Here is a 16824-nt window from a genome sequence, read left to right on the forward strand (position 1 = left end):
AATTAGGAGCAATGTAAAAATCTACTTTATATTTAAAGTCAGCGGGTCCAAGTAGTTAAGAACTCAATCTGGTTCAGACATCAGCTTGCCTACCAGCAAGTGTGACCTTGAGCAAGTGTATCTCACTTTCTTCCTCCTTAAAATAAGGATACCCAAGACCTTGGACCAACTGGACAAACTGACCAGTTGTTACTATTATAACACAGCAGGCTTCGACTGTATCTATATTTCATTTCTTAAAAATCATCTATGGCAAGTATGACAAGATGTTAGGGTTTTAGAAACTGGGTGGTGATTATATGCCTGCTCTGTTTGGTTTTGTTAATTTTGTTTTCTGTTCTTTCCTGCATATTTAAAATATTTCAAAATGGAAGAAAACTAACTCGAGCCTCAGTGACCACAGTCTCAAGGTCAAGTCTCCTGCAGGACACCTACCCAAGGGGATTCTCTGACAACTGGCAGAGACAGTTTACCTGCTGGGTTCTGAATCCAAGTTGAGTGGTGTCCTAAATCCAAAAGTCATCTCGCCCCTAATTTATCAAATGTGATATAAGAAATTAAACTCATAATGTGCGCTGGAATCATTTCTATTCCAATCACTGAAATGCTGGTCTGCTGAAGCCAGTTTCAAAAGTCCTTTGTGATTCTTTAATTAGGTTTTTGTTGCTTTGGTTCTGTTTTCACTCTGCTCACCTCTCCTGCATTGACTTATGACTACAAAGCTCGATGTTAAAACATAACAAAAGGAAACAAAACTTTCCACCTCACTCAGAATAAAGTCCCCAAACTCCTTTGGCCCCCCAGGCCACACGTCACTGCCCCTGAATACAGTCCTGGCCTTATGTTCCAGCACACGCCATCCTGCTCCTCTGCTCGGCCACACTTGCTAGAGCGTTATTCTTCTTTCTTTCATACATGCCAAGCGTCCTTCCATCTCAGTGTCCTCTTGCTTGCCTCACCGGGGTCTCTTCCTGCAGAAGTTCTACAACCCAGGGTAGGGAGGGCTGGTCTCATTCTATGTCCTGTGCCTTGGAAGCTTTCCCTTCCATCCGGAGTCTCCTTTTCCAAGTGATCATGGCACTTGGTCGTGTGGTTTGTGAGGGACCTTATCAAAAATCCTGCCTGGAAAGCCAACTAAAGTCTGTCCACACAGTCACTCAGTTTTCTTGTGTAAGTGGAATTTTCTGGCAATCCCCCGTGGACTAGGCAGTCAGCACAGATGCCACATCGGCTTCAGTGCCTTCCAGCAGCCCTGCCCACCTCATGCCCGTGGACGTTCTCTGCTAAGCAAACCTGGTGTCCTTGGAAACAGCCTAGTTTCAGAAGGATCTCTCTGTTCCTGGATTTCTCTCTCCTCTTTTCCTGAAAACTGACCCAAAGTGCAACCCAGGACTCTTAAATACCCACGTTGTATTTAAGAACATGGTGAATTGATTACTTTGAAATTGAATTCAGGAGCAGGATAGGTTGGTTTTCAAGAGGTCTAGTGTTCAATAATAATATACACATAGACATATAGAGTAAATCTCCTGTTGCTGCAGCACATAGCTTTTGCTCTAATAGCTGTCTTCTGATAGTCATTTCTACTTGACAGCACCTCAAACCCTCCAAGTAAGCCCACCCATACCCCAAAATCCCACCCCGCCCCATCCCCACCCCGTGGCCTGCTGGTGACTGCAGAGCAGGTTGCTACATGGTGTGCTGTGGGGACACAAGCTCAGGGCACAACAGAAACTTTCAGCAAATGAGCCCTTTATTACTTGTACAGAAGAGTGCAGAAAGGGGAAATGGCCGCCTTGACACTTAGCACAAAGAGTCCAAAAGAGCAGGGAGGCAGTCTCATCACAGCCGGTCTCCCGCGGAGGCCAGAGCTGCTCTGATGGCAGCTCCCTGCGCCCCACTGGGGGCCGGAGAAGAAAGACCACCTTACAGTGCCTGGTTTCTATCCACCTGGGGGGCAAGGAGCCCTGCCACCGAGACTCCTGTTCTGATAAGCATCTGCGCTGCTCGTTTCTAGTTTCTGGGACTTAAGGCCTGGTGGGGCCTTTTCATTAGACTTAGCATCTCCCCCAGGTTGTGGAAGGGCACAGCAGAAGGGGGGGAGGGGAGGGCTGGGTGATGACTGCTTCCCAGGGGTCCGTGACTTCCCTAACAAAGACCCCACACTTATGTTCTTCATCAGCTGCTGTTCTCACACTGCACCCTCTCCAGGCACCATCTGCATGCCTATAGTTTCACCTACTACCTGGAAGCCAGTGTTTCTTAGCCCCAGGTGTCTATATGTTCACCTACTACCTGGAAGACAATGTTTCTGAACCCAAGCATTTTGACTTCTGGCACTGGGGTTGGTGCATGCTCAGGAGACTTGAATCTCTGGACTGCCCATGTGCCAGCTGGGCCCTGAGCCTCAGCAGAGTTGCAACTCCTACTCTCCAGTTTGTTGGACTGAGCCAGGTCAGCTAACAGGGAGGTTAGGATGGTCAACCACCACACCAGGGAACTGAGAGTGCCTACAACTGCAAGCAGGAGAATCGCATCCATCAGCCATGTGGGATCAAATCCCCCTCTCGATTTAGAGGTGGAATGGATGTCACCATCCCAGGGTCCTCAGGATGGATTAGAGTGGACTTACTGGTATTCTACTATAGAATTTTTGTGACTCTAGCAATGGAAGAAATTGTATCATTGATGTGGAGACAGTGGCCATGTTGCTGAGGGCAGGGAGAGGGAAGAAGAGGTGTGGTGGGGCATTTTGGGGACTTGGAGTTGTCCTAAATGACATTGCAGGGACAGATGCTGGACATTATATATCCTGCCATAACCCACTGAATAGACTGGGGGAGAGTGTAAACTACAATGTAAACCATTATCCATGTGGTACAGCAGTGCTCCAAAATGTATTCACCAAATGCAATGAACGTGCCACACTGATGAGAAAGGTTCTTGATGTGGGAGGAATGGGGTGGGTATATGGGGCCCTCTTACAGTTTTTAATGTAACATTTTGTGTGATCTAGGTATCTCTTTTTTAAAAAGACAATAAAAGAATATATGTATAAAGTGCGGTGGGCAGCCTCTACGGCAGTCCCCGACAGCAGGTCCTCCTGATAGCCCCACCCCTGTGGAACCCTCTCCTCATGGGTATGGTCTGCACCTAGTGACTCACTCCAGTAACTTGAAAATGGCCAAGGGATGGGGCGTCACTTCTGAGGTGAGGGTACCAAAAACTGGCCTCCACTTTGCTGGTCCTCCCTCACCCTCTCAGAGAACTCGCTCTTGGGAAGCCAGCTGCCAGTGTGTGAGCTGCCCCATGGAGCACCACGTGGCAAAAGCTGAAGTCTCCAGCCAACAGCAGGCAAGGTTCTGACTTGTCTGGCTCAGGACGAGTCAGTAGATTAATGCCTTGTGCTCCACAGGGCGGAGGATGAGCATGAGGGGCGTGTGAGTGCCTCTCACTGGGGTGGAGGGATGAAACACCTCCTAGAAGGTGACACCCCACCAGGATGGAAGAGCACAGAGAAAACACATTTTTTCACAAATTTATTCTAAGAAAATCAGATGCTGTTTTACTTCTTTTTTGGAAAGAGAGGAGTGTGATGAAGACCGGAGAGTTATTTTTTTAAGGCTCCCCACTAAGGAGCTATTATTTTGAGTTTCTTTTCTATTTTCTCCCGACCTGATATCTTGGGTGTCTTCTTCACCATGGTTTTATTATTGTTTCTCTTTCATGAGGAAATAGAAATACAACATTTGCTATTTTCAAAAAAATATCTAGCTTTTAAGGTACCCTGGCACAAGATTAATTTTGAGAGCTTTCCCTCCCTTTGAAATAATTCTCTGTTGATGGCTTTTAGGATGCCTGTTGGAGGTGGGGAAGCCCATCTCCAAGAGGAGATGAGACCATGCTCAACTTGAAGGTGGCAGGGTACCCCTGGGTCCTCCTGTCAGACCTCCACAAGCTGAAGCTCAGGGTTGACGGTAAGAGAACCTAGATTCAAGTTCCACCACTGCTGCTACGAACCATTTGAGTGGCCTTTTGCAAACCCCTTCACTCTCTAAGTTTGCTCACCTGAAAATAGAGAAATATGATGGTAGTATTTGTGTCTCAAAGTTCTGATAGACCTCAAGTAGTATGGTACATGAAGAGAACTTTGTAAATGGGAAACTAACTCAACACAATGAAGTCATGACTATTAAATACAAGAAGGTAGGTAAAACTTGGATGAAAAGTGTAAGGTTTTATAAATATGTTGGATCTTGTTATTACTATAACTTTAAGAAATGATTGGTTGCCCTCTCCCAGAGGAGATAATGTAGCTGAGTGGAAAATCAGCTTTGACTCTTAAAGGAAAGACTTAAAGTGGATTCAGGGACCTGATAAGCTTTGAAATTAGACTATGAGAGATACCTGAAAGAACTGTTCCTAGATCACTCTTAACCCTGTTCCCAGCCCTTACCAGTCTTCTTCTTCCTGTTCTTTATTTCTCTTTCTTTCACTGTTTTGTCTCCTTCCCTCTCATCTTTCTTCTCTGTGATACTCATGGACCTCACTTCTTGGATCTCCCTTCAAGAAAAACTTGTACCCCTCCCTCACACCATATACAAAAATGAACTCAAAATGGATCAATTACCTAAACATAAGGGCTAAAACTATAAAACTCTTAGAAGAAAACATGAGGGGAAATCTTCATGAACTTGAGTTTGGCAGTGGATTCTTAGGTATGACAACAAAGTAATGAGCAACAAAAGAAAAAATAGATAAATTGGACTTCATTGAAATTTAAAACCTTAATTTTACATTAAAGGATGCTGTCAAGAATGTGAGAGAAAATATCTGGAAATCATATATCTGGTTAGGGTTTGATATCCAGAATATAGAAAGAATTGCTACAATTCAACAACAAAAACAAAAAAACCCAATTTAAAAAAATGGATAAGAGACTTGAAAAGACATTTTTCCAAAGAAAATATTCAAAAATACATGAAAAGATGCTCAATATCATTAGCTGCTATTAGAGAAATGCAAATCACAATCACAAGGAAACACCACTTCATACCCAGTAGGATGATTAGAATTTTTTTTAAATGAAAACAACAAGAGTTAGCAAGGATGTGGAGAAATAGGAGCTCATGTACATAGTTGATGGAAATATGAAATGGTGCAGAGCTATGGAAAACTGTTTGGCATTTCCTTAGATATTTAAGCATAGGATTATCATATAACCCACATTTCCACTTCTAACTATGTACTCAAAAGACTTGAAAACCAGGGACTGTTAGATATTTATACACCAATGATCATAGTAGCATTATTCACAATAGCCAAAAGGTGAAACAATTCAAGTGTCCATCATCAACAGATGGATGAATGAACAGAATGTGGCATATATACATATAATGCAATATTATTTGGCCTTTTATAAAAGGAATGAAATTCTGGTAGATGTTACAGCATGGATGAACCTTAAAGACATTGTGTTTTGTGTAATAAGACAGACACAAAAAGACAAATAGTGTATGATTTCATTGATATGAACTACCTAGAATAAGCAAATCCATAAAGATAGAGGTAGATTACAGGTTACATGGGGCCAGGGGAGGGGAGGCTGGAGAGTTAATGCTTCATAGGTAAAGAGTTTCTGTTTGGGTGATGAAGTTGTTTTGCTAATGGGTGGTGCTGATGGTAGCACAACATTGTGAATGTAATTAATGTCACTGAATTGTACACATGGACATGGTTAAAATGGGAAGAGTTGTGTTGTATATATGTTACCGCAATAAAAGTTTTTTAAAAAATAGAAAGAATTTGCCCATTAGCCGCAAGGAGTAAAGTCAGCTGAGAGCCCCAGCCCATGACTGAGCCCAGCAGGGAAGTGGCCCGGCCATTTCCACCCACTGAGGGACGCCTCGCAGGAGTAGTCTTTGTTCTGGCTCAATGCTGCTGGCTCAACGCTGCTTCCTCCCGCTTTCCTTTCACAGGTGTGAGGTGTGCATTGGGCTCTGCAGGATGTCCCGCCCCATCCCATTTTGCCCCGCTTATCTTTTACATGTTCTCCCCAATAAACCCCTCGCATGCCTGACTCTGTCTCGGTGTCTGCTTACTGAACCAATGCACTTTTCTTCCCTACCTTTTGCTTTTTCCTTCTTTTAATGGACAGAAATTATGGAACCTAAGGTAGGTGTAGGTCATGCAAGAGAATGAGATGCAGCCATGGGCCTCACCTTCTCTTAGAGGAGACAAGAAATGTGTGTTATCTACATTCCAGGGGCTCTTACCTTGGAGATCTTGATACAGCAGCTCTGCAGTGAGCCCAGAAGTCTGCATTGTAGCCAAATGCCCCAGAGGATCGTTATGATCAAGAAATTGGGAAATACTGCTTTAGAACAGGGGCCAGATTTGGCCCTCTGCCCATTTTTTAAACAAAGTTGTATTGGAATACAGCTGAGCTCATTCATTTGCCTGGTGTCTATGACCGCTTTCACGCCATAAGGGCAGACTTAGTAGTTGTAACCGAGACCACATGGCTCACAAAGCCTAAGAGATTTACTATTTTGCCCTTTATGGAAAATGTTTGTTGGCCCTGCCTCTAAGGTGGCACTTTGCAACCTTGACGTTAGAATTGTCTGGGGTACATTTAAGAGCCCCCATGTCTGGAGAGTGCCCAGAAAGTTAAATCAGGATCTGTTCAGCCGGGGCCCAGGCATCAGCTGTTGCTTTTCACTCCCAGGTTATTCCATTCCAGGGTGTGGCCAAGACGAGGATGTGAGGCTGACCTCAGCAAGACCACAGAGGAGAACAGGACAATGACCCACCCATCCCCTCTGCAGCCACCGCCCCCGGCACCCAAACCTCAGCCTCTGTAACCAGCGGCCGCACCTGGTCAGGACTTGGGCAAGGGCTGCCGTTTTCTCTAGGATTTTCTCCTGCTTCCAACTCAGGGCCAACAGGGGAAAGCCAAGTGTGCTCCCACCCCAGTGATGCAGGATGCCCCATTTCTAGTGAGCCCGCCTGCAGCATCCGGGCCGGCATCTCCGAGCAGGCCACACAGGACACCTTCTCTTTGGCCCCCCACAAGGCTTCCCCACCTGCCCCGACTTCCTGCCTGAGCCTCACTGCCCTGCTGGGGCAGGCTATGAACGAAGAGCCTCTGCTTGCTCTCCGGGACCTCTGTGTTCAGCTGCTGCCCCACGCTCCAAGGAGAGACCTGAGCCCTGCGGCGGAGGAAGTAGCCTGTGCCAGAGACACCCGGCTTCCATCCGCACCTGCCTCCAGAAGAGGGGCGGGCAGGGACAGAGCCGTTTAGGTGCAGGGACCTTCGTGGGACTGAACTTGAAGAATTGAAGGGAAGGTACTGTAGTAGAGAAGTCGGGGGTACATGGTATCGAAGGCCAGGACATGAGAACTCTGAGAAGGAAGGTGATTTATTTCAACCCGCCGCACTCGGCGGACTTCTGTCCTAATAAAAACCAAGCCCCAAATAGAATTTTGAGTTCCCTTTTATACAGAAAAGTTATAAGGGTGGGGAGTTAAATGGTGCTTTTATGAAAGCAAATGACTTTCCTTGTTAAGTGTTTGTGTGAGTACCAGATAGGTTTTGAATTAAAGTACCCCCCACATTTCAGGTGAGCTTAAATTAGCATATCCCCCACATTTCAGGTGAGCTTGAATTAAAATCTTCCACGCATTCCGTCTGGATGCAACTTTGAATACACTCAGTCTTACATCCTTTCTGAACATTCAAAGCCTGGAGGGCCGATATTACTTATTTGGATTTCTAGAGATTGGGTACACTTGGATACAGAATTAGACAATTTTGAATTTATGCACAGGCTCTATCAGTCCAACGTCCCCCTCCCCTCTGTCCAGCCCAGAGTTCCAGAGTGTCCGGAGCCAAGCTCTGGAAGACTCCCTTTCCCTCCAGAATATTCTCCTCCTACTGCAGAAGGAGAAGGTGAAGGGCGGGGCGGGAGAGGAGGGCAGTGCCCAGGCCAGTCACACTCAGGGGAGGGAAAGGGCTTGGGAGATGGGACCTCACGGAGGTGCGAGAGGCAATCTCAGGCCTGAAAATGAGAACCCTGCGGCCTGTCACCCAGCAGGGGGGCTGCTGCCAGCAGCTCCGGCCCATTCCCTTCTCATTTCAAGGTGATGATGGTTCTCTCCGCACTGAAGTCATGTTCTCAGAATTTTATCTGGACCACCAGGTCCCTGGGATTGACTGGGGGAAATGGGGGTGGGGGGGGCGAGTAGCAGCCGGGTGTCTCGGGGTGGAGGCCCCACGAGCAGGTGGGGAATCTTGCTTTCAGGCACTTCTCTGTTTGAGCTCCTTTACCAGGCCCCAAGGCCCCACCTCCGGGGGAATTGACCACCCCACCCCTAGCTCCCCAGAAGCCTTCAGTGCCTTTTGCTCTCAGTCCCTCGCACACCAGCCCTGGAGAGCTTCCAATTAACACAGCTGTGGCTACTGGGTAAGGATCTGAAAAGCTGGAAGAATTTTTTGAGTGGCAATTGAACTAGCCCTGAGGGTACACGCATGTTTACAAGGGTGATAGACAGTGCCTGGAGCCCCAGGATAGAAGTTCAAGCAGCCTCAGCCGAGCAGGAGGTTTGCTGGGCCACCTTTGCTGCTGAAACCCCTGTGGATTCCTCACCTCTCTCCACCTGCCAAGAGGGCTGGGGATTAGCACAGACTGACCCCTTGCTCTGTGCGGCCACCGGGCTAAGCTTTGCGACACCCTCCATTAGCAAGCATTATTTCCCTCCCACGTCACAGTTACAAGGGTTTCTGAAGTAAGTATTAATTCGTTTTTCAGATGAAAAGCATTGTTAAGTGGCTGTCAGGGGTGACACAGAACTTGGCAGAACTAGTGTCTGACACCTAACTGAGGCTTCCCTAGACTTTTATGAGTCCTCCTGAACACAAGATACCCCGGAATGCAAACCAAAAATTCAGGTTCCAGAGGCCCCGCCTCTGGACCTTCTGATCAGGTTTGGGGATGAGGAGAATGAGGCACCTGGCTCAAGGGAGCGCAGGTGCGGGAAGAAGCCTCGCAGGTGTGGTCAGGGCTTCAGGGCTCCGCTGGAGCCGGCCGCTCTTCAGAACTGGCCTGAGGTGGCAGGAGGGCCCCTACGTTTACGCCACACGCACCTCCACCCGTCGGTCGCTGGATGCGCGCTTCCCTGGGAAGAGTGGGACTGGGGCCAGGGCGGGTGGTCCTCTCCAGCTGGGGCAGTAGAAAAAGAACTGTTCTACTAACCGTTAGCTAATCCTTCCCAGCAGCTGGCGAAACAAACTCTTCAGTGCCGAAGCAAAATTGGGCAACGCGGCATCATGCACAACAGGAGCCCTGTAAAATTCACTGAAATTGGGATATGAAGTCCCAAAAGCTAGCGCGGGCCAGTTTACGGGTCTGCGTCCATTGTCCTCGCTGATACCCCCGAGGGCCAGTAGGGGGCAGCAAAGAGCTTCTCAGGTGCTGTTAGGAGCCCTGAGGTGGCCACGCAGGGCCTGGCGAGGGGTCTCACCTGAGAAGGGTTTGCTGGGTGCCAGGGACTCAGGCAAGCCCAAGACTGGCCCAGCATTAGCAGAATCTGAGAATGGACAGGTGGGCAGGGCCCAGGTCACGAGGAGGTGGCCACCCGTGCAGAGAAGGTGGGGGTTTTCCTACAAGCAGGGATCCCTTGAGGGTTTTTAAGTCAGGGAAGTGATGGATTTGGTTTTAGAATGCTCTTTCTGACTGCAGGGCAGATGCAGACATTGGGAAGCAAAGGAGAGGCTCCTTGATGAAGGGGCTGCACCTCTTAGCTAACCAACAGGTTACTTAACCTCATTATTCAGGGTCTGAAAATTTAGGAGAGGAGGGTAGGAATACTTACGGTACACTTATGAGACTACTATGACAACTGGAGAGCACTTAGCACAATGCCTGCAAAACGAAACGCGTTCATTAAACATTAATGATGAGTGCTATTGTCTGTTATATTTACAGAGATACTTGTGGTCTAATGAGCAGGATATGGTGACAGTTCAGGCGTCAGGAAGATGGCAGGGCCATGGACAGAGGACAGGCCCCAAGGCGGAGAGGGGCAGCCTGCAGGCGGAGCAGGAGGGCTGCCCTGGAGGCAGCGAGACAAGCCCTGAGTCCACGTCCAGGTGAGGGCAGGAGACTGGGGGCGGGAGAGTCAGCAGTGCACGGAGCAGAGAGGGGCAGACAGCCAGGCTGGGTGGGAATAAACTTGGAGCAGAGGAGGAAGGAGAGATGGGAGCCGAAGGGACCTCCGGCCTGAGTGTGACAGGGTTGGGGCAGCCAGGCAGGTGTGCGGGGGACAGGTGAGGGCAGCCGCCCGGCAGCTTTCAAGGAGAGAGTGCCACACCAGGGAACCAAGAGTGCCGACAACTGCAAGCAGAATCACATCCATCAGCCATATGGGATCTAAGCCCCCTCTTGATATAGAGGTGGAGTGGACATCACCATCACAGGGTCCACAGGAAGGAGGAATAAAATATGGATTAGAGTGGACTTACTGGTGTTCTACTATGGAACTATTGCGCCTCTAGCAATGGAAGAAATTGTACCATTGATGTGGAGACAGTGGCCACAGGAGTTGCTGAGGGCAGAGAGAGGGAAGAAGAGGTGTGATGTGGGGGCATTTTTGGGACTTGGAGTTGTCCTAAATGACATTGCAGGGACAGAGTCTGCATATTATATATCCTGCCATAACCCACTGAATGGACTGGGGGAGAGTGTAAAGTACAATGTAAACTATAATCCATGCAGTGCAGCAGTGCTCCAAAATGTATTCACCAAATGCAATGAAGGTGCCACACTGATCAAAGAGGTTGTTGATGTGGGAGGAGTGGGGGAGGGGAGACTGGGGTATATGGGAACCTCTTATATTTTTTAATGTAACATTTTTGGTGATCTATGTATCTTCAAAACAATAGAATTTTTAAAAAAGTAAAAAGGAGAGAGTGGCTGGGAAAGCCAGCGCAGCACAGACATTAGGAGGAGGGCACTGGAGAGGGGAAGGGGTGGGCGGTTTCCCAAGAACAACCTAAGTGAAGGCAGAAGCCCAGCTGCAGCCAGCTGGGGAGTGGGTGGGGAGGGGACAGAGGTAAGGAGGGCAGCCTAAAGGGTTGACTACGTAGACCAAGGGGTGGGAGATGATAATAGACAGATTATCTGTTTTGGTTTTCCACAGTTGCTATCACAAATGTCACAAATTGGTTGTTTTTGTTTTGTTTTTTAAATTATTTTTATTGTCTTTTTTTTTAAAGATACATAGATCACACAAAATGTTATATTAAAAAATACATAAAAGGTTCCCATAGACCCCACTCCTCACCTCACCCCCACTCCTTCCACATCAACCACCTCTTTCATCAGTGTGGCACATTCATTGCAACAAACTGGTTTTTACTTAAGAACAGGAATGCATTGGCTAATGGTTTTGAGAGTAGAAGAAGCCCAAAGTCAAGATTTCAGCAAGGCTTGCTTTCTCCCCAAAGCCCTGTGAGCTCTGGTGCTGGCGCAGGCATTCCTTGGCCTCCCCGCCATGGCCATGTTCTCTCCTTTCTTGCTTCTGTGACTCCAGGGTTCTCCTTAGAGGCCTTCAGTAGCCCAGGTAAAGACCCACCTGATTCAGGTGGCCACACCTTAACTAAAAATAATGTCCCCCGGAGGTGCTTTGTGGGTTCACATCCACAGGGCACAGACCGAGACCGTGTCTATGGGGTATGTAAGTCCACCCACCACACTCTTCATAGCTTAAGTCGTTTTTGTCAAATCACTCTTCTGAGCCCTCACACATTTCACCGTGAGACCAGTACTACGAGCCCTATTTTACAAACAAGGAAAGTCTGGGAACAGAAAGGTTCAAGCTGCCCAAGGAAGTGGTGGAGCCAGGGTTCAAAACAGGTAGCCTGGCCCTTGAAAGTTGTCTCCACAGGGTTCTATCCTAGGGAGTATCAACTAGGGAGGGGGTGGGGTGTGGACCCTGGAGATGGAGAGATGGGAGGAATAATGGGACCCTGGAGATGGGAATGATCCGGAGAGAAGAGTGAGGTCACTCAAGGGCAGGCAGCCTGGAGCAGGCAAGCGCTGCCGGGGAGCTGCTCCTGCCTCGCTTAGGATGTTTGAAAATTGTAATGGAACAAATAAAATATTTAGGGAAACAATCAAGGTGGGAAACAGTGCATATAGCATGACAACTTTTGTAAATAAAGATGAGTATATGCACACATAAATATGCAACTACCTAGTTGCTTCTATTTTCAGAGAGTATTTCTACAAAAATACACAGGGGAGGAAGAGAACTGGGAGGCTGGACATCAGAGATGGGTGGGAAAATCGGTTTACATTGTATCAACTTCTGTGTTGGAATTTTTTTTACTGAGAATGTATATGAAAATTTTAAGTTGTAAAATTTTGAACATATAAAATACAGAGAATAATATTTTTTAAAAACTCTTTGGCCCACCAATAAGCTTCACCAAAAATCTATATATTTGTTTGTGTCTATAACTGTATATTTCATAGTTTTAAATAAAATTGATAGAACAGAAAGTTTCTATGTAGTTTTTCCATACAGATTCCCTTCCCTCCCTACCCAAAGATATCCTGTGTAAAATATAAACATGTAACTATATAATTATACAACTATATTTACTTATTCATGCTTTCAAATTTTATATAATACTATAATATTAATCCCATCATTCTACAATTTGCTATTTTCATTCAACAAATGCTTTCAATATATCTAAGCAGATACATAGTTTCTCACTTTTCACTGCTTTTGCCTTCATGATCTATTTATATTTGTTTTGTTTAAGAAATCCTTTCCCATCTATAGGGAAAGAAACATATTTTTCTTATTTTTTTCTATAATTAAAAATTTTTACCTTTTATATTTGGGTCCTTAACATGATTGTGCTTAATTTCTGTATACAGTATAAATTATACATGCATAAATAATTTTAGCATGTTCTTTACTAATTTTTAATGCTAGCTCTCTGATATATCAAACATATCCCTATTCTGTTCCCTTGGTCTATTTTACTATCCCTATGCTAAGAGCATGTTGTCTTAATTGCCCTATCTTTATAAGACAACTTGATACCTAACAAATTTGGTCCTTTTTTCACTCATATATATTTTGGAATCAGTTTCATTTCCAAGAGAAAAGAAAAATATATTTGGCTCTTTGGAATGGAATTTCATTAAAATTTTATATTAAATTAGGGATAATCAGAATATTATAGTGAATCTACTCTTTCATGAACATAGTATATATCACAGTTTTTCTGTCTTTTGTTATATCCTTTAATAAGGTGTCATGATTTTCTGCATGAAGTCCTTGTACAGGTTTGTCAGATTTATCCAATCTATCTAATAATCGAATTACTATCTCCTTTTGGTTGATACAGTTTCTAAGTAGTTATTACTAGGGTATTCCTACACAGTTGAATTATGTGGGTTCATGTTGTATCTGGCAAACTTTATCCAGCAAACTTGTATTCAACACCTCTTTGATTAGTCTATTTCTAGTTCTTAGGTTGTCTGCATAGACAATCTTATTTGTAAATAAAGGCAACTTTTTCTCTTCGTTTATAACTCTTATATCTCTCAGTATTAAAAATTCTGCCCATCTTACTGTGCTGATGAAGATCTCCAGTAATTATTAATTAGACATGTTGATAGGAAGTATTTGATTCTGCTTTTAAAAACATGGACATGCTTCTAACATTTCACCATAGTAATGATGCTTGCTATAGATTTTTTAAAAAATAACTAATTCATTTTATTGCTTTTTTCTAAGGATTGTTATCCTGAAAAAGTATTAAATTTTATTCAAAGCTCTTTTTTCTGTGCTAAATAAGGCAACCATATTTTTTTCCCTCCTTAAACATGTTAGGGTGTTGAATCACCTTAATGAATGTTCTGATGTTAATCTGGCATAAGATGCTGCTATTTTTAAAGGAATTTTTAATTTTTAAAGAAAATTAAAGTCAATTACTTTAACCTAGTTTAATATTGGGTTATGTCTAGAGCCTTTCTATAGAAATATTCCCTGGAAGGTGTCATTTGTCTTCAAGATTAAACACATATCTAGAAGTGGATGTGGCTCAAGAGATTTAGCTCCTGCCTACCACATTGAGGGGGTCCTGGGTTTGGTTTCCAGTGCCTCCTAAAGAAGATGAGCAAGACAGTGAGCTAATGCAAAGGGCTGGCACAGCAAGCTGATGAAACAAGAGGCACACGGAGGAAAAACATAATGAGAGACCCAACAAAGCAGAGAGCAGAGGTGGCTCAAGTGATTAGGTGCCTCCCTTCCACATAGGAGGTCCTGGGTTTGGTCCCTGGTGCCTCCTAAAAGGAAGACAAGTACACAACAAACAGACACAGCAAATGCATACAATGAGGGGGTAGGAAGAAATAAATAAATAAATCTTTAAGAAAAACACACAAAAAAACATATCTAATAATTTCTTCTTATTGAAAATCTTGCAGTGGCTCTCCATTATCTACTGAAGACAAGATTCTTTGTTGTACACAAAATGTTCTTTGTGACCTGATCCCCCAATTTCCACATTCTCTGCTTGTTTCTGGCCCTTTTTCTTTGCTCTTAGAATTAAGTATCATTAAATTCTCTAACTTTTCTCGTAAAGTGCATCATATATAGACTCCTCTTTCTATATCTACAAATGATTCTTTAGTTCAGTCCTAAGAATATCTCATCCAGATTGTCACAATGGACTCCTAGCCAATCACCCAGAGTGATCTTTTAAAGCACAAATTGGATTATGCCACTGTGGTAGTCTGAAATTATTTATGAATTCCAAAAAGAGAAATTATGTTTGTAAACTGGTCTGGAGGTGATCCTCTTTAATTGCATTAGAATCAGCTGAGATGTCTTTGATTAAATTATGTTAAGACTGGGGCTTTGATTCAACCACCTCAGTCGGGTGTAACTCAGGGTGGAGAACCCACCCCTTGGTGGGCTGTATAAATGGACACTCACACAGAAACATAGGAGAAGATACATGAGAAAAAGAGAGAGCTCCATAGATATGGAAGAGGCGCGAACTATGATCCTGAGGCCCCAGAGAGAGATGAGCCATTTGGCTGATACGTTATAGCCAAAGAGAACAGAGCAGCTGAGCAGCTAAGTCATGAGAGACCAGGCAGAGATCACGCGCCATCTTGCTTCAACATATGGCCACAGACTTTGGTGGGGAAGTACTTCTTACAGTACTTTGAGTTGGACTCTTTAGGGCCTTGTTACTGTAAGTTTTTACCCCAAATAAAAACCTTTCATAAATGCCAACAGATTTCTGGTACTTTGCATCAACACCTCTTTGGTTGATTAATAACAGCCACTTACATTCACAATCTTTCGACTGACCCAATAGTATGTGTATTTGCTCAGACCATCTTCCGAGCATGAATCATTAATATTCAGGATCTTTGCCAGCCTACTGTTAAACTGTTCGTAGCCTAAAATTGACCATGATGTGAGTATTTACTCGACAAAATTGGTGAATGCTATAAGTCAGCGTTGTTTCTTCTTTTTTTTTCCAGAGAGTCAGTTTACCAACGTACCACCAAATAGGCCCCATAACTCATGACCAAACTTCTCTGACTGGTGTCCTAAACTTGGGGTTCCCAAAATTCTTATATATCCCTGATGCGGCTCTGTGTTCTTTCTTGTTGCATGGACTTCCTTTGCCCCAACACATGCGCCTTTGCCTCTCTAATGCCTCCCTGTTCCCTAGCACTTGGCTCAGCGTTCATTCTCTAAGGGAGCATTTACAGGACCCTACCTTCCTGCAGTCTAAATAAGGCACGTATCCTGAGGCTCCCTGGTCACTGTTTTCTGCTTCTATGTACTCAATCTGCAAACTCCTCAAGGCATGATGTTGCATTATCCATCTGCCTGCTGTGGTTAGTACACAGCCTGACACCTGACAGGTGGCACATAAATGTTGGCCAAATAAGAAAAGAATAAACATAAGATCTTCCTGCTTTCTTGTTGGTACCCATGTTTCCCTATACTCACCTACTCTCCAGGCCCTTTCCTCTTTCTCTCTCCCCTTGGGCATGTCCTGGGATCTGAGCATGGCACCACTGCCAACCCCAGATCAATAAGATCCTGACAACATAATACCCCCCACCCCACTGAGAAACCAAACCAAATGAGAACACTTCTCTTTCTTCCCATCTGACTGGAGAGTAGTGGAAATAACTACTGGGGCAAAATTGGTGAAAAATTTTGTTCCATTACCTATTACTATATCCCCAAATATCCCAAAATTAGTGGTTTAAAACAACCATTTTACTTGTCTCACAATTTTGTGAGTGAGGAATATGGGGAGGCCTTGGCTGGGCTGGGTGAATCTTATCATCCTCGTGGTGTCAACTGGTGTAACTGTGGTTGAAGGGCCTGCTCTCAAGACAACTGCGTGGCTCACATGGTCAATGGTGTCCTTTAGCCTCTGCCTCCACGTGGCCTCTCCCCTGCTAGGGCTTCTCCTTGTGGCCTGGGCTTCTCACAGCATGGCCATCTGAGGACAGTCAGCCTCTTTATGTGGTGGCTGCCTTCCAGGAGGACAAGGCAGAAGCTGCAGGTCTTGAAGGCTGGGCCCAGAGCAGGCACGGGGTCACTTCCCCCCAAGTCAGAGCTGACTCCAGTCGGGAGAAGGGAAGTGACCGCATGTTTCAATGGGAAGAGGACCAGGTACTCTGTGATCATCTTTAATCTGCCAGAGGTGACTCGCTGAAGTCTCTCTTTGATGAAATGAGGGTATGAAAGACCCATTGGGAG

General features: G+C 45.2%; 1 pseudogene; it reads left to right on the plus strand.

Annotated features, from left to right (window-relative positions):
- The first annotated feature begins 3901 nt into the window (after positions 1-3901).
- The window catches only part of LOC131273341 (uncharacterized), a 125954-nt pseudogene continuing 113031 nt past the window's right edge, over positions 3902-16824 (plus strand).

The sequence above is a fragment of the Dasypus novemcinctus genome, chromosome 14 (assembly GCF_030445035.2).
Source record: "Dasypus novemcinctus isolate mDasNov1 chromosome 14, mDasNov1.1.hap2, whole genome shotgun sequence".
Lineage (NCBI taxonomy): Eukaryota > Metazoa > Chordata > Mammalia > Cingulata > Dasypodidae > Dasypus > Dasypus novemcinctus.